The sequence below is a fragment of the Ictalurus punctatus genome, chromosome 29 (genome assembly GCF_001660625.3).
Source record: "Ictalurus punctatus breed USDA103 chromosome 29, Coco_2.0, whole genome shotgun sequence".
Classification (NCBI taxonomy): Eukaryota; Metazoa; Chordata; class Actinopteri; order Siluriformes; family Ictaluridae; genus Ictalurus; species Ictalurus punctatus.
In genome coordinates this window covers 8,753,176-8,778,820 of record NC_030444.2, presented here as the reverse complement: position 1 = coordinate 8,778,820, position 25,645 = coordinate 8,753,176, and the positions used below count along the sequence as shown (strand labels likewise).

At 39.2% G+C, this 25,645-nt stretch overlaps 2 pseudogenes; one reads left to right on the top strand and one right to left on the bottom strand.

The window, feature by feature from the left end:
- Positions 1 to 286: 286 nt before the first annotated feature.
- On the bottom strand, positions 287 to 17,581 carry LOC128629396 (E3 ubiquitin-protein ligase TRIM21-like; annotated as a pseudogene).
- Positions 1,940 to 2,091, top strand: LOC124626592 (uncharacterized; annotated as a pseudogene).
- Positions 17,582 to 25,645: the final 8,064 nt, after the last annotated feature.

Below are 25,645 nucleotides of genomic sequence, written 5' to 3'. Positions count from 1 at the left end.
AGTATTCCTAGAGGTGTGGTGTTATTTTTGTATCAGTGATTCATATTGAAGTGTGACTCATATTGGCTTTAACATGCCATTTATCCTTTATTGGCACCTTTTACTTCCTCTATGGTGCACCTTGCTGCAGAGAACAGCAATATTAATGTAATAATAATAATAATAATAATAATAATAATAATAATAATAACAATAATAATAATAACTTATTATAATATAATTTATATAGCACTTTTCTAGGCACTCAAAGTGCTTTACATTGGAGGGGGGGGGGGGGGGGGGGGGGTTTCTCCTCAATCGCCACCAGGCACAGGCCAGTCTCAACCCTGCTTGGCTTCATTGGGAAACCAGGCAAGAGCTGCAGGGTGATATAGCTTATGGCATCTTAATTAGCTATGGCAACTTAATTAGCATGGCATGATTAGCAAAGTTTTATTGGGTAGTGGAGTGTTGATGTTTAGGATGATTAGGCCTTGCCCTATCTTATGTATATTTTCTCTGCTTCCAGTTCATCCCATCAGAGGAATTTGCAATTTGTCTGGATTCTGTCAAACAGCCACAAATACCTAGTGATAAAGTTGCTACCGAGGCTACCATATCAACACTGAAAGGTACTGTTGGGGAAATGGTGCACGCACTCTCTGGTTGCACCGATGACATAGTTCATATGAAGACTACTATTGAGTCTCTCACTGCGACCGTGACTCAATTAGAGAATAAATGTGAGGATTTGGAGTCGAGGTCACGGTGCAATGACGTTAGGATAGTGGGAGTTCCAGAGGGCGCTGACACCTGTACAACTGCTGCTGTAGTGGCCTTGTTAAAAGAGACGTTTGATCTGGAGAAGGAGCCGGTTTTGGACCAGTCCCACCGGACCCTTCAGCCGAAGCCCAAGCCTGGTGAACAACCTCGAGCTATTGTGTGCAGATTCCACTATCACAGCTGTGTTGACATTTTACGCCGTGCGATAGAGCTCCAGTGGATTAAAGTGAGGGATTTGACCATCTCCGTTTTCCCTGACTACACAGCCAAGACAGCCCGGGCCCGAGCTGCATTTAACGAGGTTTGGCGTCAACTTCGTGGTATTGAGGGCGCTCGCTATGGAGTATTTCATCCAGTTCGGCTTCGCATTACATATAACGGTGTCCAGAAGGACTTTATTTCAGCGGAGGAAGCAGGAGACTATGTTAAACTCTTGATATCAGAGTGAACTGCATCACCTACACAGCGGCCAGGTGATGAGACAGAGAATGATGTGGATGAAGCTAATAAAATGAGAACTAATTTCCCATTGTAAACTTAGAATTATTTGAATTGGAGTTTAGTTATATATAATTATTCAACCCTTTCATGCATAGTGGTCACTACAGTGGACAGCTATTCAAAAGCCCTTTTCTGGCTATTGCCAGGCTTTTAATAGAATAACTGCAAAACAGCCGCTATAGTGGACACTAATTATTCGTTTGCATGTATGCAGTCCACTGGAGTGGACACTTCAATAGTTTCATTTAAAATGTATGTAAAAGTAAAATGAAAAGTAAAAATGACATGTTTATGCCTAAAGAAGAGTAAAAACACAGAAAAAAGAATCATTGATCAGGATTTCATAATTCATGCATGAAAGGGTTAATTTTGCAGTAATATTTTTCCTTAAGTACATTAGCTTCTAATTGTAGAGGCAGGGCATCTTTCAGTGGAATTGGAATGAAGTCTTGAAATGCATTTTTCTCCCTTTCCCTGTTCCCTTGCATAATTAATTATAGGTAACATGCTACCTACAAATAGATAACAAATTAAAGAAAAAAAATGAAAGGGGGGCATTTTGCTGGTATGTATTAGGTCCACTTGTCTACTTAGAGGGATGGGTCATTCTATGATGAAACATTTCTATCCTGATTGGAGTGGTCTCTTCCAGAATGACATTGCCTCTATCCACAGGATCACTTCTCTGCCTTTTGGCTAAAATCAAGTTTAGTATCTGTTCTTACCCATAGCATGTGATCAACAATGACTCAGCTTGATGTCAGAGACAAGCATGACTTACCTGGTCATATGTGTTGCCTCGATTGTACTTGGTAGGTAAGATGCTTTCAGTAAGGCTAGCCACTAGTGAGCCCACTTGAGAAGTTTCCAGATTAAGCAGACCCAATGGCAAAATATGATAGTGTATCAGAACAGGTAGAAAGAACCACAGGGCCACCCAGCCACCCTAAATTCTAGTTGATTTGTTCTGACTTTTATTGTGGATCAATACAGAAACCACATTGCTCCCCATTTGGAATGCGAACTATTAGCTTGGCCAAAGGGTGGCTATCATACTCATTGATTTTGTGTTAGGGAGCTCTTTTGTGAGCTCACCTTGAGACTGAGCTTTAGGATGTGCAAGAGGAGATGTGCATGTTTGTCTCCAGTGGAGGAACCAAGAGATGGGTTTCAGAGATGACAAGGCAGCCTTTATGCATCTCAAAATAACCAGTGGGTCTAGAGATAGCCAGAATGGCAGAACTTTGAACTGATTTTCCTGCCCTAGAATGGTGAACGATAAGAAGCTCCTGTGTTCTGCAGTATTGGGAACATTGGGAACATCTCTCATGTCTGTTTACGCTGTAGAGCATGTCACCAGCAGCCTCTGCCCTTCACTGGTGACTCTGCATGATTCTTTCAAGGTGAGAGAAAGAGAGAGAGAGAGAGATGTGACATGCTTGTAGTTCTGATCATGGAAGTTGTCAATTATGGTTTCAACAGTGACAGGTGATGTGACAACTGCCAGCTTTTTAAATTACTATTTATCTATAGGATTTAGGATGGAGCTTCGAAGTGGGTGTCAAGGTAGGGCACTTTCAGGTGAAGCTCAATATGGATGCTTGTGTTGATTTCCAGTAATAACATCAACAGTGATAACTCAAAACTGCCTTAATGGAATGCTTAGACTCTAAGCATTCTCTAAGCCTTAGAGAATGGGTCCAGTTTTGGTCAGCTGTTTTGAGTAGTCTATAATCCGACTATGTAAAAATTCATTCAATACACATTCAATCTCAACACCCTATTCACTACCCATTTAAAGAAAACTTGTTGCTGTTCTGTTTGAAGCACACTATACTTCTGTAGCTTTTAATCTTATGGACATGATTATCAATTACCTAAAAAACCACAACTTAGGTTAAACTAAAAGCAAGCAATCTCTCATGCAATCTCTCATGAGATTCTCTAAGCCTTAGAGAATGGGTCCAGTTTTGGTCAGCTGTTTTGAGTAGTCTATAATCCGACTATGTAAAAATTCATTCAATACACATTCAATCTCAACACCCTATTCACTACCCATTTAAAGAAAACTTGTTGCTGTTCTGTTTGAAGCACACTATACTTCTGTAGCTTTTAATCTTATGGACATGATTATCAATTACCTAAAAAACCACAACTTAGGTTAAACTAAAAGCAAGCAAATAATGTTGTCTATTTATAAGAAACAGCAGGTTGTTTCTTTTCGGCATGAACAGGTGGCAGGTACACTGGTCTATATTTTTACTAGAGGCCCCTAGTGGACACTTACAGCCTAATGAAGCCAAACATTTTTCAGCAGTTTCCTGGAAAGATTTTATTAAGCTTTAAGTGTCCACTAGCTGTCATTAAGGCAGACAGAGTCAAAGGGAATAACAATATTCAAAACCACTAAACAGGCAATGAGTCAAGGGGATGGCCAACAGCACTGGAGTAAGATAAACTAGAAAACACAAGGCACAGAACAATAATGACTAAAAAAAGCAAGAGCAAGACTTTATATAGATCTATTGTGAGTTAGTGATGTCACCCTTAATCCTGAACTCCAAGGCATGTGTCAAAACACACAAACCTTTGCTTGATTCATTCTGCCAAAAATATGTGATCAATGACGTCTGAAGCTTTGTTTTGGTACAGTGCTTTAGAAATTGTTTCAAAAGAGGAGCAAATCCTGGTGTTCAAGAAAAAAGTCACTATAAAATAGTCTTTTGTGTTATTCATGCTGATTAGCAATAAAGAAATATTTTGTAATTATGGAACCAACAAGGAAATGAGGGCATTCTGAAGTTCAGGATTTTTAAAAATTGATATAACAAATAATGTTGTCTATTTATAAGAAACTTGTATTGATGATGTGTAAGAGACTAACTTTGATAAATAAATAAAACAGAATAAATAAATAAATAAATAAATGAATGAATCTGAAAACTACAGTATATGCCTTGATATTACAACCCCAATTCTAAAAAAGTAAAATGTGTAAAATGTAAATAAAACAAAATGCAATGATTTGACAATCTCATAAACCCATGTTATTCACAATAGAACAAAACAAAAAAAAACATATCAAATGTTTAAATTGAGTAAATATACCATTTTTAGAAAAAAAAAAAGGTAATTCTGAATTTTATGGCTGCAACACATCTCAAAGAAAGTTGGGATGGGGCAACAAAAGGCTGAAAAAGTAAGTGTTACTAAAAAGAAAGAGCTGGAGGTTAATTGGCAACAGGTCAGTAAAATGACTGGGTATAAAAAGAGTATCTTAGAAGTAAAGATGGGCAGAAGTTCACCAACTGCGTCTACAATTTGTGGAACAATTTCAGAATAATGTTCCTCAATGTAAAAATGCGAAGTCTATGAATATCTCATCATCTACAGAACATAATATTATCAAAGTAACTTTTAAAGTAACTTTTAACTGTATATGTTCTACACATGCTCAGTGAGAGTAATGCAAAGTAAGTGTACATAACAGTTACTGTAAAAGTCTACCGTACTGATTTCTTATTGGTTTATTGGTTTTACAATGTATAAATATTGATATTGTTGTTACAGCCATTTTGCCATTTTTATTGTGGAGTTGGAATTTGGGGTTGTTTGGTGTATGAAGGAGCTAGCGTGATCTGGTATTTGGGATTGTGTTACGTTTTGTGAGGTGTGGTGGTGTGTTTGCTCCTGGGTCGTGGGTCATGTTTGGTGTGGGAGGTATATATGACGTAGGTAAACCTTCCGACAGGGTGGACGGAGAGCAGGGAAGCACACCTTTTTTGACCACGCTCCTGCAAGCCAGTTCAGAAAAAGAAATTTTACGTTAAGTTTAATAGCACGGTTTCATTTCAACAAGTTGTCATCCATCATTTTGTTTCTGTCAAGAAAATAAAGGACTTTTTATCAACGGTATGCGAGGAGAGTGCGTTAATCCAACCTGGTTCCCACGTTTCCCCGGGATCAAACAAATCGCCGACACATAAAGTCAAAAGAGTGAATGGATTGCAGAGTTTGGACTTCGAAAGACTGGAAAAGGATATATTTGGACACTAAAGTTTGGGAAGATCATCTCTGTGAAATCGTGAGTAAAACAGTGTTTGAAAGGCACAAACTGGGCCGTGGCAACTGGAGTTGGACATGGAAGAAATGAGAATAAAATCAAAGAAAGAAAAACTTAAATTGCAAATGAAAATAGCAGAAGCTGAAGCCAAAATAAATGCTCTGACGGAGTCACAGTTCTTGCACTCCCAAACAAGTAACATCACAACTTCATCTAGAACATCAACCGAATATATTGTTCCAATGACAACAAAAAGGGTTCAAACAAAACACAGAGCATACTCTGACCAAAATTCCACTAACAAAGTGACACATATGCCATCACAAGTGAAACTGGAGACCCAAGACCCATCTTCAATCACTATCAGAAGGCCTATGCAAAGTTCATTATAAAAGGAAGCTCCGAGAGATATCTCTCGTTTGGATGATGATTCCCTCACGGATGTCATGAAAAGGCAAAATGTAATCACAGAACTACTGATAAAGCAAAGTGCATTGTCGCAACTTTCACAAAGAGAAATCTGTCTTTCATGGAGACCCACTGCAGTTCAGATCTTTCATACAATCTTTTGAGCAGACCATCAAAACAAAAACTGACAATATGCAACAAAGCCTAAATTACTTGGAACAATACACATCTGGAGAACCAAGAAACCTTGTCCGCAGTTGTTTTCATATGTCACCGGAAAAGGGATATAAGGAAGCTAAGGAACAACTTGAATGGCATTTCGGAAATACAGTTAAAATCACTGAAGTGTCAAAGTCTGAGCCATCAAAGAATAAAAAGCAAAGTGGAAATACAACGAATGGTTCTGATGCATTTGTAAAGCCTTGCATGTTCTGCAATAAAAATCATCCAATGGAAGTATGTGAAGTATTCCAAAATAAACCGAATAAAGAAAAGATGGTTTTACCTTAAAGAGGTCGACTTGACTCAAATCAATGCAACCATTGGCCTACTAATAGGTGTCAATGCACCGAAGGCTCTAGAACCCTGGAGAATAATTAACAGTGAAGGTGATGGGCCCTATGCTGTTAAAACCCTTCTTGGCTGGGTTATCAATGGTCCGCTCGGCCAAGGCGGGATCGAAAATGACAAGGATACCTCTGTTCAAGTCAATAGGTTAACCGTTGCTAACCTGGAAAACCTTTTGATGTAACAATATAATCAGGATTTCATAGAACAGCACTATGGAGAAAAGAATGAACTGTCACAGGAAGATCAACATTTTATGAGTATCATTTCTACTTCAGCTGAACTTAAAGATGGTCATTACCACTTAAAACTCCGCTTTTGTAACAGCAATGTGATCATGCCCGCAACAGGCAAATAACCCATCAAAGAACTCAACATCTGCTGAAGAGATTCGAAAAGGATCGAACGTTTTATAATGAGTACAAATCGTTTATGAACAACATCATGAAGAAGGGGTATGGTGAAGTTGTTCCTCAGAGCGAGTTGCAAGCCGAAACTGGTAAGGTGTGGTATTTGCCTCACCATGGTGTCTACCACCCACAAAAAAGTATGTGGTGTTTGACTGTGCTGCAACATTTGGTGGAACTTCTCTGAATAAGGAACTGCTTCAAGGCCGTGACTTTACCAATACACTACTTGGCATATCGCTTCGCTTTCGGCAAGGTCTCGTAGCTTTCATCGGCGACATTTAAGGGATGTTCCATCAGGTTCAAGTGGCAAAGGAAGACGCTAACTTCTTGCGCTTTCTCTGGTGGCCAAATGGAGACCTCTCTAAAGAGCTTGTGGAACACAGGTTGCTTGTGCATATCTTCGGTGCAGTGTCATCACCCAGCTGTGCAACATACGCTTTACTGAAAACAGCAGATCATAATCAGGGGAAGTATCTGGAAGAAGTCACGAATACCATCCGGCAGAACTTCTACGTAGATGACCGCCTGAAAGCAGTCATTAGTACAGAACAAGCAATATTTCTGTATCAATAGCTAACAGAAGTATGCTCAAAAGGTGGTTTCCACTTAACAAATGGATCAGTAATGATCGTGCCATGATTTCTGAAATTCCTGAAGAGGATAGAGCAAAAGAAATGAGAACTCTGGATTTAAATAAGGATTTAAATATACTTTCAGTATAGCAATAAAGTCCCATGAGGTAACCCAAGGGGCATTTTATCCATCATTTGTTCAATCTATGACCCCTTGGGCTTTTTGGCTCCTGTCATTCTCGTGGCAAAGAGGCTCTTACAAAGCTTATGTAAGACAAAATTGAGTTGGGATGAAAAGATTCCACTCGATGTAGATCCCACTCGATGTATCATCAGATAACATTAGTTTTAACTACTACTGACATTAGTAAGCTACATGTTGAAAGATGTGTTTGTGGAGCTGAACAAAAACATATATGTATTTTCATATTATTAAGGTAAAATACCTTATTTTGGAGCAACTTGCACCCTGGATACATTAGAATGTTTTGTTGTTGTTATATTTTTTTAGGTTTATGCACATACATGTGTTTTTAGTGGATTTAGTGGACCCCTAACAAATCATTAATCATCAAAAGTTCCACTGTAGCATGCTAGCAAATTCACCATAAACATGCAAAATCTACTTTAATATTTTAGTTACAGCAAAGCTCTTAAAAAGAAGAGTCAGACATAGAAACTCTAGTTTAACATAGAAAAGAATCAACTGATTCTTACATTATCTGCTGCAAATCATTGATATCTCACTGCCCAGTACACTTCATTGCATTAAAATAACAACCATCTTAGAAGCCTAATGATTATGAACTGACTTTAATAACCACACAAGAGCCTTTCACCCCTTTATCTGCAAATAACCATTCCTGGTGATATATATTTTAGAATCAAATGGATTGCATATATTTATATTGCCATTAAAATCACAATATTATACAATATTAAAGTTAAAAGCCTTCATGTATTTAAATGAATATAGTATATGCTTGTTAACAATTCTTGCATAAGGTTCTATGAAATTGATATAGTACAATTGGTACAGTACAGCTTTTACAGTTTACAGTTGCTCAAAAATGACCTTTCCCATTAAATAGAGAGATTGACAGGACAAATGACCAACGGGACATCCTCGTTAAGGTGAGGGCTAAAGTAGGGTTTAATTACTGCTCCAAATGCACAGTCAGTAAATGAGTAAATGTGAGTTTCTGCTTCCATGTCATAGAAGGAGACTAACTTCTCACTGTAATCAACAAACACTCCTACTTTACAGGGTTTATTTGAAAGAGATAGCAGGGTGGGTGGGTCTTCCAGAGCATAAATATTGCCATTATAATGCACAATTGCCCAGTATCCTTGGCTTGGTTTGAGGGAGAGTGCACCCTTCCTGTTTGCCTCCTCTCTTGCCACCCCAATATCCCAGCCTCGTTTGTTCCCAACCTCCACTACCCAGAAGGCCCTTTCTTCAGTCAGCAGGTTCTGTCCTAAAACGCTGCCAAACATATGAAAACTCTCAGGGCAATCAGATACATCCCTTTTCTCCACAGAGCTGTGCACCTGTCTCATGTCATCAGAAATTAGGAGCTGTGCATTAGCAGTGTCGGGATCCAGAGTCACATCCACTGTAAGATCAGAGATGTAAATAATGAATCAGCAAACATGTTCCTGATCATAGCTATCAACTGCTGTGTTATCTATCTATCTATCTATCTATCTATCTATCTATCTACCTATTTATTTATTTGCTTGATCGTTTGCTTTAACACAATCACCATTAGCTATTGTACAGCAGGGGAAATAAGTATCAAACGCGTCAAATTTTTTTCAGTAAATATATTTCCAATGATGTTATTGGCATGAAATTTTCACCAGACATCAATATGAACTCAAGAAATCCGCAAATATAAAGCACAAAAAATCACAATATTAAAGTCCATAAATAAAGTTATGTGTAATAAAGTGGAATGACGCAGGAAATAAAGTATTGAAGATGCTAAGAAACAGCAGTTCTCCAAGACAAGGAACCAGCTGAAATCCATAAGTAGAAAGTAATTATACCTCCTGTCTGTGCAAATCAATATCCGCTGGGTTAGTAAATTGATGGTCTATAAAAAGGCTTTTCGTTACCAAGGTGTCACACAAGAAACATCTCATGATGGGTAAAAGCAAAGAACTCTCCCACGACCTCACCAACCTTATTGTTGCAAAACATATTAATGGAATCGGGTACAGACATATTTCTTAACTTCTGAATCTTCCAGTAAGCACCATTGGGGCCATTATCCTCAAGTGGAAGCAATATCACTCCATCATCAACCGACCATGCAAGATTTCTGACCAGGGAGTCAAAAGAATAGTCAGAAGAGTAGCCCAAGAGCCAAGGACCACTAGGAAAGTGCTTCAGAAACACTTAGAGGCAGCAGGTACCATCATTACAGAGAAAATAATAGGCAATGCACTCCACCGCCATGGCCTCTATGCACCCTACAAGACTCCATTACTAAAGAAAAGGCATGTTGAAGCTAATTTAAAGTTTGATATAACTCATTTGGACAAGCCTATGAAATACTGGAAGAGTGTAGTCTGGTCAGACGAGAGCAAAATTGAACTTTTTGGCTGTCATACTACACACCATGTTTGGAGAAGAAATGGCTAAGATATACTTTCAGTATAGCAATCAAGTCCCATGAGGTAACCCAAGGGGCATTTTATCCATCATTTGTTCAATCTATGACCCCTTGGGCTTTTTGGCTCCTGTCATTCTCGTGGCAAAGAGGCTCTTACAAAGCTTATGTAAGACGAAATTGAGTTGGGATGAAAAGATTCCACTCGATGTAGATCCCACTCGATGTATCATCAGACAATATTAGCTTTAACTACTACTGACATTAGTAAGCTACATGTTGAAAGATGTGTTTGTGGAGCTGAACAAAAACATATATGTATTTTCATATTATTAAGGTAAAATACCTTATTTTGTATGGTACAGACACCTCACTTCACATCACACTTAAAACACTATACCAGTAGTGATGTTTGGAGGTAGAAGTATCATGGTGTGGGGCTGTTTTTCATCGCATGGTACTGGCAGCCTTCATATAATTGAAGGAACGATGAATGGAGCCCTTTACCAGGAGATTCTTGAGAAGAATCTGCTGCCATCCACAAGGATGATGAAAATGAGACGTGGGTGGACCTTCCAGCAGGACAACGATCCAAAGCATACAGCAAAGGAAACTCTCAACTGGTTTCAGAGAAAATAAATCAAGGTGTAAGAATGGCCCAGTCAATCACCTGACCTGAAACCAGTTGAACATTTGTGGAAAGCGCTAAAGATCAAGGTTCACAAGAAGGCCCCTGGAATCTTCAAGATTTAAACACAATATGTTTAGAAGAATGGGCCAAAATCACACATGAATACTGTGGCCGATCAATTTCTTCATACAGGAAGCGTTTTGACACTGTCATTACAAATAAAGACTTCTCCACTAAGTATTAAATAAATTTCTGTTAGCATATTCAATGCTTTTTTTCCCCAGTGTTATTCCTCTATATTACACACAACTTCCTGTATGGACTTCAATGTTTGTATTTCTTTATATGTGTGGATTGCTTGAGTTAATATCAAAGTGTGGTGAAAATTTCATGTAAAAAGCCTCATTGAAAATATATTTACTGAAAACATGTTTATGCATTCAATACACATTTCCCCCACTGTATCAGCTTTGTGCTCCAAAAGATGCACAGAGTTAAACGTGTTTAACAACAAGTCATGCCAGATTACAATAGTTAAATTAAACAGGAACCATTTACAAAATGTCCACATGTTACAAAATTTTCACAAATTGTTTTTTTTTATGCTTCTGTGCCACAAAATATGAGGCCTCACTAGTCTTACATCAGGGTCCAAAGGTCTGAATCTGTAATGAAGGACTCGTTTTATTTCATCATACAGTGATTATTGTGCATATACTTGTATTACTTATTATATATATATATATATATATATATATATATATATATATATATATATATATATATATATATATATATATTATTGGATCTCAATATGCCAGTGCTGAGTATCTAAAAACATGTCATACTTGCCTCCATATTTCTTAATCCTTGCAGTTTCTATAAGGCAAGTGAGAGAATAAATAAATAAATAAATGGTACTCACAGTGATGACCAAACGTACATAGTACATTTGACTGGAAAGAAGTAAAAGCCATTTGTCTCACCAATTATGGAGAATTTCTCAAACTCGTCCTTAATATTAGCCATCATGGTCACCTCCATGCTTCTTATTGTGCCAAAGCTCAAATCAGTATCCAAAAAAATAGAAGCCCAGTCATTTCCATTATCTACCATTGTGATAGAGGTATAACTCTTAAAAAAAGAAAGAAAAAAAGTAAGTTTCCTGCCATATGTCTTGAAGATGCTTTTTGGTTTCTCTGTAACATGAAAAGCTGCATTCTTTCACAAATTAACTTCAAGAAACAGGAAAAAAGAAATGCTGGTGAGGGGATAAAAGTTTATAATGCAACCTAACAGTTTGTAAGGAACTAACTTGTTTCATGGAAGCTCCGCAATATTAAATCTTCTAGAAATTAACAAAGGTATAAAGAGTGTTTCATTAATAAATGAAAAAAAAAAAAAATACTGCTGGCAAATGGCTGTGGAATAAATGGACCATAGAAGTTAAATACTGTTATAAAGGAGTGAAATACATATATGTGAAAAGTAGTTTTATTCATTTGCTCAGAACTTTATTCTTCCATGGTATGGGTGACATTTGTGTGGAATTTGCTCATTTGCTATTATTTACTGAAGGACATTGTGACTGTAATGCATAATGTATAGAAGGCAGTTGTAAGTGGGTAAATATAGACATATAGAAATATTAATTTGACATTAGAGGCATCTGACAAGGTTTTCTCAAACTAAAACATGATTTGTCCCTATTTATCTGAATAATAAAAGATTTGTGGTATGTCTTGATGGTTGACTCAGAACCTTGCTGTATATATTATTCTACAAAACATCTAATGTACTAAATATAACTATGAGCTAAATTACACTGTCTGCATCCAAAGACAAAAGGTTTATTCTGTGATGGAAACACCACAAGTGATTAGTTGCTGACCTGTAGGAAGAAGACAGGATCTTCTTCATCTCTCAGTGTTTGTAGATCTGAGATGGTGTTACTCAATGTGGTGATCTTTCTCTGCAAATCTCTTTTCAGCTCCTCTGCCTCCTGCTCCACTTGTCTCCTCCGGTCTTCTAAAGGTCTTAGCACCTTGTCCTCTGCTTTCTGAACTGCCTTCTTTATGGCTTTGAAAACTTTTTTAATCTCCTTCATCTCCTGGTCAATCAGAGCCTGTAAAGATTTGACCAGTGGAGGGCATCAGTGTTGCACATAAAATGTAGCTTTCCTTTTCAAGGTTCATTCGCTGTTGATTATTTTATGTTATGTTATACTGTACCACAGAACTGCTGTAATCTGATTAGTCATGAGTCAAGATTTTTATTTGTCACATACACAATCATATAAAATATAAATCTTGCAGTGAAATGAGTCAGAATGTGCTGATTAATTGTCTGTACACAGTCTCTGACAGTACTATCAGGTCAAATGTTTATATTAATGCACTGATCCTAATATTTTACATAATCCACACAATCTAAAAGTAATAATAAATCTGTTGTTATTCATAAAGAGTCAGATTCTCCAATTAACAGATGCAAGTAAAACTGTTTAGATTACTGCCAAATGGTGATTTAGCTGCTATCAAATCATTTGTACATGAAAACACCACTGTAATTTGGTCATTCATTTAAAAGTGCAGTTGTGTAACAATGATAAGTTGTTTTGCTGAGTTGTAGGTAAGTTATGGAGACTCACCAGGCAGTTTGCTGCAGAATTGTCCAGCTCTTTCACTTTCTCCTGTCTCTGCTGTATTCCCTGTTTCATCTCACTTATAACAGTGCCCAGCTCTGCCTGTGAGGAAATATATCTTTACAAATCAACAGGATGATTCCACAGTCTGAGTGCCAGTTATCTGTCTGTAAAATTATTTTCTATTTTTAAAAATCACTTCCCCGCATTGATTCCAAAAAGAAAAAGTATTAATCATTTTTAAAAATGCATCTTAAACCAAAGTATCTCGTTTTCACTATTTTTTTCTTTTAAATGAGTAACAGGGGTTTATTCTTTTTTCTTTTCTTTTTTTTTTTGTTTGTGCTTTCCAAGTGACCTTGTCAGTCAATAGCCATCCCTCCATCCATTTTCCATAGTGCTTATCCTACGCAGGGTTGTGAGGGAGCCTGGAGCCTATCCCAGGGGCACAAGGTAGGGTAAACCCTGGACAGGGTACCAACCCATAGCCGCTCACAATTGCACACAAATTCACATATCCATTCACAGACTACGGGCAATTTGGAAATGCCAATCAACCTACAACGCATGTCTTTTGACTGGGGGAGGAAAGCAGAGTACCCGAAGGAAACCCCCAAAGCACATACCCCACATGCACACAAGGTGGAGGCATGAATCGAGCCCCCAGGTGCAAGGCAAATGTGCTAACCACTAAGCCACCGTGCCCCTATCAGGCAATAAATAAATAAATAAATAAATAAATAAATAAATAAATAGTTTTTCTTCCCATTATCTTCAGGAAATTTGGATTATGCAGCCTGTGCATTTTGGAATATTTCAAATATTGCATACAAGTAACTACTATATGTTAAGCTATCTGGGATGTGTGAACTAGTAGTGAGTAGTTTTGTTTCTAAAATCTGATCAGTGTTCAAATGTTCAAAGACATTGTAAGATCCTTGAAATACTCACACCTGTGACCACATCATAATAATTAAATTCTGTATGAGCCAACAGAACTGTTACACCTAAATCAGTGATTTTTCCACAGAAAGCCCTAATCTTTGCTGTTTGCCTAATGGTGTTGCACTGAAAGCTTACTGTTTTCAGTAAACAGTAGTAGTAGACTATATTGTGTGGCAGAAGAACTATTTATTGCAAATATTTTTAATAATAAACAAACATTTTTACCAGACTCTGGATTCTACATTTCTACATTCTACATCCATTTGTTGTCATTTTATAAGGGGGTTTTAGGAACTGCATTTAGTGTCTTGCTTAAGAACACCCTTACCTGAAAACCTTCTCATGGCTTATTGCTTTATGACATTAACATACATATTTGTAAATATTGCATGAATACTGCAGGGTAAAGTTACATTTCTCATCATTAGCTCTGATTTTATGGGAAAAACTGGTGTTTCAGGCAAATATTTTTAAATTATAATTAATATTAAAATTAGTGCTATCAATGCTTTAGGCTTTGGTTATTTGCATTTTTAGAATTCAACCTACAGCAAATGTTAAAACAAATATAGAGACCTAACTATATTCTAGCAAGAAGAACCAGAGCATGTAATTTTTTTTTACCTGCCTTCTGTCGATTTCTTCCTCCAGAGACACCACATTTCTCCCTACTTGTACACAGCGACTGCAGATTAACTTCCCATCGCTGACTGAATAGAGCTCCAGAGGCCTGCCGTGGACCATGCATGCTTGCTGATCCAGCTCATTCAGTGGGGCCACCAGCTTATGCCCATGGAATGCAACTTCTTCTGGTGTCCAGTAAGATGTCTTTTGCAGAAGGACAACAAGCATATCAAACAGGATTTGACTGCTTTATACTTGTGACTATCATAGCACATGTCGCAGGGGACCTCCTCCGGCTGTCCAGTGAATTCATCTGGACCTGGCCTCTGGGCCTTGTGGAACACCTTCAGAATTTCTTTTAAGACAATGTTCACCTTTAGATTGGTCAGATTGTCCTTGCATAATGGGCAGACTTGGCCATTACTGCGTGAGTGGTTATCCACGCAGATCTTGCAGAATGTGTGACCACAGGTGGTAGTGACAGGGTTCTGTAGCATGTCAAGGCATATGGGACATATGAGGTGGTGCAAGATGTATACAGGAGTGTTCTGTAGAGAACTGAAGGAAGATGTGAGGGGTGTGAAGTCATTCATTGTCTTATGGTGGTGAAATGTTACCTGCTGGCATACAGATAGGAATTTAGTTAAGTGTGTCATCCCATGAGACAAAATGCTTAATATGCTTAAATGCTTAAGATGTGAAATTCAGTCTATTAAATTAAAACCAGACAGTATTATAACTAACCCATTAGATGATAATATAGCAATATCTGATCAATGTTTAGAGTGTTTTGCTCCCCTTAGAGAGACCGAACTAGATTCATTAATCTCTTCAGCAAATTCATCAACTTGCATACTAGATCCTGTACCTACATGTTTCTTTAAACAGATTTGTCCTGGAGTAATTGAACCACTTTTAAATATAATCAATTCTTCCCTTAGCACTGGCTATGTACCTAAATCACTTAAATTAGCAGTTATTAAACCCCTGATTAAAAAACCTGACCTTGACCCCTCTCAACTGTCCAGCTATAGACCAATGTCAAATCTCCCGTCATCTCTAAGATCTTAGAAAACTTTATAGCACAGCAGCTATGCTCATACTTACATAGGAATAACATTCATGAAATATATCAGTCAGGATTTAGCCCTCATCATAGCACAGAGACAACGCTGGTTAAAGTAGTAAATGACTTACTACTGGCCTCTTATCAGGGCTGTGTCTCGCTGCTTGTGTTACTTGACCATAGAGCAGCTTTTGATACTATAGATCATATTATTCTCCTTGATAGATTACAAAATGTTGGCATTACGGGAACAGTCCTCTCCTGGCTCAGGTCTTATCTGACCGATCGGTATCAGTTCGTTGATGTAAATGGAGACTTCTCCGCACATAACGAGGTTAAATTTGGTTTTCCACAAGGTTCTGTTTTAGGCCCACTGCTTTTTACTTTATATATGCTACCTCTAGGTCAAATTATTCATAAACATGGAATTAGACTCCAAAGTCATGCTGATAATACTCAGTTGTATGTTTCAGCAAAGCCAGAGGACAGACAGCAGCTTAGTAAAGTTGAGGATTGTGTAAAGGACATTAGACATTGGATGCTAACTAACTTCCTTTTACTTAATTCTGATAAGACAGAAATACTTTTATTAGGACCACGTGTAGCTAGAAGTAAGCTTTCTGATCACATGGTTACTCTGGATGGTCTATCTGTTTCATCATGTACAGCAGTAAAAGACCTCGGTGTGATTATTGACTACAGCCTATCATTTGATGCTCATGTAGATAATATTACGAGGATAGCCTTCTTTCATCTCAGAAATATTTCTAAGATAAGAAATATATTGTCACTACATGATGCAGAAATATTAGTTCATGCTTTTGTCACCTCTAGACTGGATTACTGTAATGCCTTACTGTCTGGATGTTCCAGTAGGTGCATAAACAAACTCCAGTTAGTCCAGATTGCAGCTGCTAGAGTCCTTACTAGAACCAGAAGATACGACCACATCATCCCGATTTTATCAACACTGCATTGGTTCCCAGTGAAATCTCGCATTGATTATAAAATACTATTATTAACCTATAAAGCACTAAACAGTCTCGCGCCACAGTATCTAAGCGACCTTTTTGTTTTCTGTGATCCGCCACGCCTACTTAGATCAAAAGATGCAGGCTATCTGACGTTACCTCGAATAGCGAATGCTACAGCAGGGGAAAGAGCTTTCTCTTATAGAGCTCAACAGATATGGAACAGTCTTCCAATTAGTGTTCGGGACTCAGACACAGTCTCAGTGTTTAAGTCTAGGCTTAAAACGTATTTGTTTACTCAAGCCTACCCTGACTAGACTTTCTATTATGCTAAGCACAGTCCCAACAGTCTCTTCTCTCCCTCTCTCCTTCTGCCGAGCCACACACGATTTTATGGAGATACTAGAGATCCTGATCCTTTCTGGTCTCTGGACCTGCCTGATCCTTTCGGATGTCCTACTTCTGGATGGAGCTCTCATCTACTCCAATTCCAGACTGCTGGGACTACGGCTGCTTCTAAGGCCAAACAGACTTCATATAAATCCATAATGAACATTTTCACACTATCTGTTGTTACCCAGATGAGGATGGGTTCCCTTCTTAGTCTGGTATCTCTCAAGGTTTCTTCCTCTTAAAACATCTTAGGGAGTTTTTCCTTGCCACCGTTGCCACTCAGTGGCTTGCTCAGTTGGGATAAATTCGCACCTTTAATATTTGTATACCATGTTGATATTTCTGTAAAGCTGCTTTAAGACAATGTCTATTGTAAAAAGCGCTATACAAATAAAATTGAACTGAATTGAATTGAATTAATCCTTAAAGTTGTACATGTCTTAACATAGGTAGAATTTACACTGCATCACCACCTTTTTTGAATCCCTAATTTTGTTCCTACCACTGATTTAGTCATTTCTCACCATTAAAACTGTTATACTGTGTATAGTAAATGGCTATCCATTGCACTGTCTAATGCTCTCTTTGTTTTTGGAATGTGCAGGGATCTGTAAGGTTGATTTTATATTAGCATTGTGTTTTCAGTGTTTTTTAAGAGTTGGTAACGTTTGGCAACTAATCCTACTGTTGGTGTCTGTCAGCAAAATGAGTTATGGAAATAGCAGCTAAACACAATTAAATCACTATGAAACCCAACAGCGATGGGCAGTACATCCAAACAGACAGTAACCTAGAGCTCTAAGGAAGCTCCCAATCATTGTGCTGCAAAGTGACCAGCTTTGAGACAACCTGAAGAAAAAACCTTGAGATAAAGCAGACTTAAATGGGAACCCTATTTTCTTAATAACTCCTACTTTTAGTTCCTATTATTATTCTTTAATTTGAGCATGAAATGTGAACCTACTTGTTACTTGTGATGTACAGGTCTACAACCCAAATTCCAAAAACAGTATGGACAGTATGGAAAAGGCAAAACAAACAAACAAACAAAAAGAGTCATTTGAAAATTCTATTCACCCTGTATTATATTGAAAACACATCATTAACACATTGTTTGATGTTTTACGTTAGGAATTTAATTTATTTTTGAAAATATACACTCGTTTCAAATCTGATGACTGCAACACACTCTAAAAACGTTTGTAAACAGTCAACTGTTTACCATTGTATTTACCACAGCTTTTCTTTTAATAACACTTATTAAACTTTTGGGCACTGAAGACACCAGTTGGTTAAGTTTAGCAAGCGGGATTTCCCCCCATTCATCCATTATGTATTTCTTCAGCTGTGCAACTGTACGGGGTCTTTGTTGCCTTATTTTGCACTTCATAATGCGCCACACATTCTCAATCAGAGAAAAGTCAGGACTGCAGCCAGGTAACGCTAGCACCCGCACTGTCTGCTTACACAACCATGTGCTTGTAATCCAGGCAGAATGAGGTTTGGTGTTGTCTTGCTCTGGATGGCAGCATATGTTGCTCCAAAATGTGTACATATCTTTCTGCATTAATGGTACCCTTACAGATGTGCAAGTTACCCATACCATGACAGACGGTGACTTTTGGACCTGACGCTGATAACAGCTTGGATGGTATTTTTTTTCTTTGGCCCGGAGAAAACGATGGCTGTTTTGTCCAAAAACTATTTAAAGTGTTGACTTGTCGAACCACAAAACATGATTCAGATTTGACCAGATTCCTTGACTCTTTTAATTATATTGTACACAGTAGAAGGTAAAATGGCCAAAATCCTATGGATTTGTCTTTGGGGAATGTTGTTCTCAAAGTGTTGGATTATTCACTGACGCATCTGTTGGCAGATTGGCGAGCCTTGACCCATCGTTGCTCTTGAAGGACTTTTTGGAGGCTCCTTATATACTATGATTAGACGATTGCCTCACCTGTTTCACATCACCATTTTATTTCAACAGGTCTCATCGCTATTAGTCCTAAATTGCCCCGACCCAACTTTTTTGGAACGTGTTACATGCATCAATTTCAAAATAAATGTTTATATTCAAAAAACTATGCAGTTGATTAGGTAAAACCTCAAATATTTGGTCTTTATACTTTTTTTGTTTAAATAAAAGTCAAAGTGCATTTACAAATCACTCATCTTTGTTTTTATTAGCATTTTCAGTAAGATTTTACATCAAGTTTTCCTTTATATAGGTGTTCATTAATGAGTATTAACGCATTTACGGATGCATTATAAGTCAGTTATAACATAGATTGTAGCCAGCATCACTGCAACAGATCTGATGTCCTCAAAGTGTTCAAGAGCTCCTCCTTCCTTTCAAATGGTGTTTGCCAGGTCTTTCAAGAAGTCATCTCTTTGATTGCCCTATATTCAAATAAAAAGAAACATAATAAGAAGTTATTAGACATTGTTTTTTGATTGGTAACTGATTGACGATTTTAAATTTATAAGGTATACACCATTATTTTAATGTGGTTCCTATTTATTTGCTTACAAAATCTATTTATATATTTTTTTTTGGAATGAGGTGTCTCAAACAAAGAGATGTCACAAGGAAAGATCTTCCATGGGAGATGCAATCAAGGGATGCAGTTCTTGTTACTGCTGAGACGGTCCTCAGCGGACTGGGCTGAACTGCTCAAAGAGCAGTGAGGGTCAAACAGTGTCTCTTTTGGCATTATTCTTTAGCACATGAGTATGTTAGTAAATCTTGTAAAGCTGTTTGTGTCCATGCAATGAAGAGTAATGGGGACAAAAACTTTGACGCTCCAAAAAAGATATAAAGGCACTACCAGCGTAATCCAGTTGACTCGTGTGACTTCTTAGACTTCTTAGGTGATTCAATTCCATTATTTTTTTACCGCACTCAAAGGAATCAAATCACCTAATTAGATTTGTATTAAACCCCATGAGTCACATACACTGATAATGCCATTAAATCTTTTGGAGCAACAAAGTGTTGATCACCATTCACCTTCAGTCTATGGAAACAAATAGCAGACAACTTTTAGGTGGATTATTGATTTAAGATGCACAGTTCAAACAGACTCACCATGTACTTCTTTACTAGGCATCCCTCATCCTCAACAAGGTAGATGCAAAGAGCTCTGAGGACAGCTTCTCTCTTTAGATGGACATCAATTGTCTGTAAATATTACAAATTTGAATATTACTTTATGTAATATTACATAACATTACATGTTATGTAACAGTGCTGGCATAAGGAAAAATGTAAAGGACTCCCTAAATATCAACTCAAGATATCAACACAAGGCCTGCCTGGATGAATACATTTGAAACAATGCCCAAAGTGGCCATGTTTAAGTCTGTAGTGTTTAAGAATTTCAGGTTGCCTTCTCACTTGAATGCCACAGTCTTTACATTGATTCATTGAACTGACAATCACATAAGATAATCCAAAATAAATAAATAAATAAATAAACACAACACAACATTCACTGCATTTACATGGACAACAATAATCCATTCTTAACCCGATTAAGACTATACTTTGATTAAGAAACTACCATGTAAACAGCAATTTTTAATTACCTTAATCTGATTAAGGTCATACTCGAAGTAAGCACTAATCGAATTAAGACATGTGGAGTACTCCTGTTTTAGTCGCATTATTGACGTGTATTACCCATATGTAAACACCTTAATCACATTATGAACATCGTTTGAGAGTTTTCACGCATTTTGCAACAGGACACGATCACGCACAGCAGTGCTCATCATTTTACGGCGTACAAGAGAGTACGGCTGCATCCCAAACTGCATGCTATAGACCTGTAGTGGGGAAAAATACATGTATCTCGGCTACTATATAGACGGTAAGTACGCGGTTTGGGACGCAGCCCACGGCTTCAAGCAGTCGTCTATTTGCACGTACAGCATGACAAATAATTGACTGCACTTAAAGCGTTTGTTAAAAAATTTATTAATAGCTATCAGTTTAAAGTACCAAAACATCATATTGGCTGTTGCATAACCAAAAATACAATCACTGAGCAGGTCTTTAAAAAATCCAATTTAAACTTATTCCTATTGTCCTTGTAATAATGTTCAGCACTGTTTGTTGTCTGTTATCTCCATCACTGGAAAGATGCTCAGTATGTCCGAGGCTTTATCACAGCAGGACAGGGGAAAAACTGATAAATTTTCTCTTGGAATGAGTCAATAAAGGTGTAGACATGGACATATGACATCATAAAATGACACCTGGCCTTCTTCAAAGTCCACAGACACACCCACTCTCTTTAGCTTGGGGTTGACAGGGTGACACAGCCCAGGGTGATGACCACTGTGCCAAAATGCTGTGGTGTGTCAGGCAGGTCTTGCCATGCCCCCAAGGTGATGCAACTGTGATCTGCCCTCAGAGAGTCGAAGCCAAGGATTGGTTGTGTCAAGTATATTTGTGTGTTTATATAAAGTATATTTGTGTGTTGTAAATATACTTTACAAAATAATAATAATAAAAAAAAAGAAACTCTGATAGAACAAGGAATCACAAGATTTTTTCTTCAGCTCTGTACGGAAGGAAAAAAAAAACATTTTGGGGTTTCATTATACATATTAGGGAGCTTTCACACCAAAGAATCAAAGAGTTTTCAGTGTTACATGCTCCTCAGTCAAAATATTTGTAACTTTTAGGTCCATTTAATTTTGTGCAGTGTGAAAGCAAACCAAACCAAATAGCAACCAGAATCATCAACTTTCCTGTGATGCAGACTCAGCAAAGAAACTAATAGGAAGGAAAGCACCCTTGGAGTATAGTATTCTTTTCAAAGAATCAAGGACCTGCCCGTTTCTGCAAGTTTCTGTGGCAATTAAGCATGTCGCGTGATATATAAACAACACCTTTGAACCGCACCGTCAGCCTTATTACCTTTCCGCGAGACTGAATGTTGGTTGTTTGTGTAACGAAAACAAAAAGACTCTTCATTTCATCTCTATCTTTTCTCAAAATCTCTGGACTTTTCTATCTGTTTAAAAAAAGAGAAGAAAAAAAGAATGCGTGAGAAAAGAGAAAAGTATGAGTGAGAGAATTCAGGAAGTGTTACATCATGCTCTTGTTTCATCATGGGGAGGACTGCACACTTTCTGTGTGAAGTGTCTAGAGATGGAGCATGCAATGGCAGTATTGTGAACGCCTTACATTAGGCAGCTCAGATCGCGACTCGATCTCTTCTCGGAAGCCGAAGTGAGTTGGGTTTCAGAGCCTTGCGGGTCTGGGCAGCCACTGCTGAAGCATCTAACCATCTCAGGTCCGGGGGATCTCGTATGGATCTGGAAAAGGAACCGGAGACGAGCGCTGCTCTAGCTCTTGCTCTGTCTTCCAGGTCCGGCTCTCCGCTGGATTTTCGAGCTCACATCGCGACTCCCCCTTCCGCTATGGAAAGCCAGAAAAAAAAAACACACAATAATAAAAAATAATAATTCCTCTCTGACACCGAGGAGACAGAAGGATGTGCTAATAACTGAGAGCAGCACATAAAGAGCTGCTTGAAGTGATTACTAAGCCTGGATGAGCATTTTTTTCCCCAGTGAAAGTAAATCCCTCACACTGCAGAAAACTCCCCTATTTTCCAGAAGTGCATGACAAAATATCATGCTTCTGGGGGAAAACCATGCATAAGCCACATTTATAACCCTGCAATGTTGAATTATTCGGCCATTGTGGGGAATTAATTTAGGGGGGCCAGCTTTGCCATCCAAACAATGTAAGGCCACCGTGGCATTGGTGGGCAAGGCCTATGCAGTAGTGGGTCTTGCTTGTGGGTCACTGCAAACAATGGCAGTGTTGCAGGCTTACCAAGCAGACCTGCCGACTGAGCTTGACATATGGCAGCATTCAGCCAGTTCCTTCCCTGTTGTGTCGAGTTCACTAGCACTTGTGTGAGGAAGGCACAGAAGGCAAGGATGGCAGCCCGCCAACCCCCGCAGACAGCCAGGGGAAACGGGCGGCCACAGTTGCGGCCTGCTACTAGGCCTGATCTAAGAATGGTCATAAAGGCCAAGCAGACAAAAGAAGAACGGTCCTGAGGGGCCGTGGAGGGACATATCAGGGGACATGAGGTTGTTAGGGCACTTAGCCCCCAGTGCTACTGTAGGGCCTCCACTAGCGAAGGCTGTCCCAAGTTTTTAGTGTTCTCTGGCCAGCAAGCTGTCACAGGCAACGAAAATCTGATGCTTTCCCTCCAATAGAATGTGGAAAAGTTAACGTCAATAAAAGACCATCTGGCACAGTGGAAACTACTGCCAAATGTGTCTCCATGGGTTCTGTCTACTGTAGAAAAGGGTTACCGGGTCAAGTTCAGAGCTTGACCCCCCCACTGTTTCGGAGGTCACCACAGTAATCAGCACAGACCAGAACCCGACGTTAGTGCAGGAAGTAAGATCCCCCTTGGACAAAGAAGCCATAGAACATGTACCCCGTTCCCTGAGGGAGGGAACAGCCATTATTTCCTGGTCCACAAAAAGTAAAGGAGTATGCGGACAATTTTAGATCTGTGTTATCTGAGCTGTACTCTTCAGACATACAGGTTGAAGATGCTGGCTCCCAAACTTATTGTTCCACAGAGTCAGTTTGAGGACAGGTTTGTGATGATAGCTCTAAAGGGTGCATATTTCCACATAGAAATATCACCCAGTCACAAGAAGTTCCTGGGGTTTACGTTGGAGGCAATGCATATCAAGATCGGGTTCTTCCCTTCAGAATAGTTTCATCCCCTCGCACCTTCACAAACTGCATGGATGTCATTCTGGCTCCATTGTTACTCCAGGGCATCCGTGTACTAAACTATGTGGATGACTGGTTAATTCTAGCACGATCCAAGGAACTGGCGGTTCAACATCAAAATGTTGTTCTCGCCCACATGAAGAGCTTTGGGCTCAGATTGAACCTCAGAAAAGTATGCTTTCTCCAGTGCAGTGGACAACTTTTCTAGGGTTTATAAGGATTCTACTACGATGAGGGTGTTTCTATCCCCAACATGAGTAGCGTCAATCCTATCAACATTGAACAAGATGAAGCTGGATCTTGGCATCCCCTCCAGTCTCTATGGGAGACTGTTGGAGCTTATATCAGCAGCAGTCAATGTCATACCATTGGGCCTATTGCACAGGAGACCTTTCCAGTGGTGGCTGAGAAGTTGTGGGTTTTGTCCGAGGATGAAACCTCTGAGAGGAATCAGTGTCACGCGGCAATGCCTACGTGTCCCCAGTTTCTAGCCTTGGGTCACACTCTAGGGGTGTCTTCTTAGTGCAAGATGGTAATGACAGATACATCCCTCATTGGCTGGGGCACAGTCTTAGATGGCTGTCCAGCTCATGGTCTCTGGAGAGGCCATCATCTCAAGTGGCATATAAATTGCCTAGAAATTTGGGCCATATTTCTAGCACTTAAATTCTTTCTTCCTCAACTGAGAGGTCACCATGTGTTTACAGACAACACAGCGGCGTCTCATATATTGACCACCAGGGAGGATGATGTTTGCGCCCCCTGTTCAGGCAGGCGCAACTAATTCTTCTCTGGGCAGAAGGAAAGTTGTGTTAGTGAGTGCAATGTACATTCTGGGCAACTGAAATGTGGAGGCAGACATCCTGTCGAGGCAGGGACTGAGGCCCAGGGATTGGTGGTTCCATCCACAAGTGGTGGAGTCCATATGGCGGAGGTTTGACCAAGCAGGAGTGGATGTGTTCACCTCCAAGGAGACAACACACTGCCCACTGTGGATCACCCTCACTCCTCCTGCACCATTAGGGCTGGACGCCATGGTGCACATGTGGCTGAGGTCACATCTGTATGCTTTCCCCCTGATCGCTCTTCTCCCACAAGTTCTAGCGAGAGTTCACCAAGACGGTCTACGTCTGCTGCTCGTAGCACCTTATTGGCCAGCCTGAATATGGATCTCAGAGACAATATCCCTGCTAGACGGCACTCCTTCAGAGATTCCCATCTGCACAGTTCTACTGTCTCAAGCTGGAGAGCTGATTTATCACCCTCGGCCGGAACAATGGAAACTGTGGGTCTGACCCCTGAGGGGTACCAGCTCGTAGATTCTGGTCTCACAACTGAGGTTGTAGAGACCATGTAGAATACTAGAACGCCATCCATGACGAAATTGTATGTACTCAAGTGGCAACTTTTTGTCTTGTGGTATGAGCAATGTCAGCTAGCCCCAGCAAACTGCGCAATAGCTACTGTCCTGGAGTTCTTAGAAGGACGTTTCTCAGCAGGAGTGGCTCCTCCTACAATCAGGTCTACGTGGCCGCCATTTTGGCCAACCACGCCCCTATTGATGGAGCCTCTGGGGGGCAACATCCTGTAACTTCGAGGGATATACGTGGTGTCAGGCGGCTGAGGCACATCCGCAGATCACGCATACCTTCCTGGGACCTTTCTGTGGTCCTGGAAGGTCTGTCA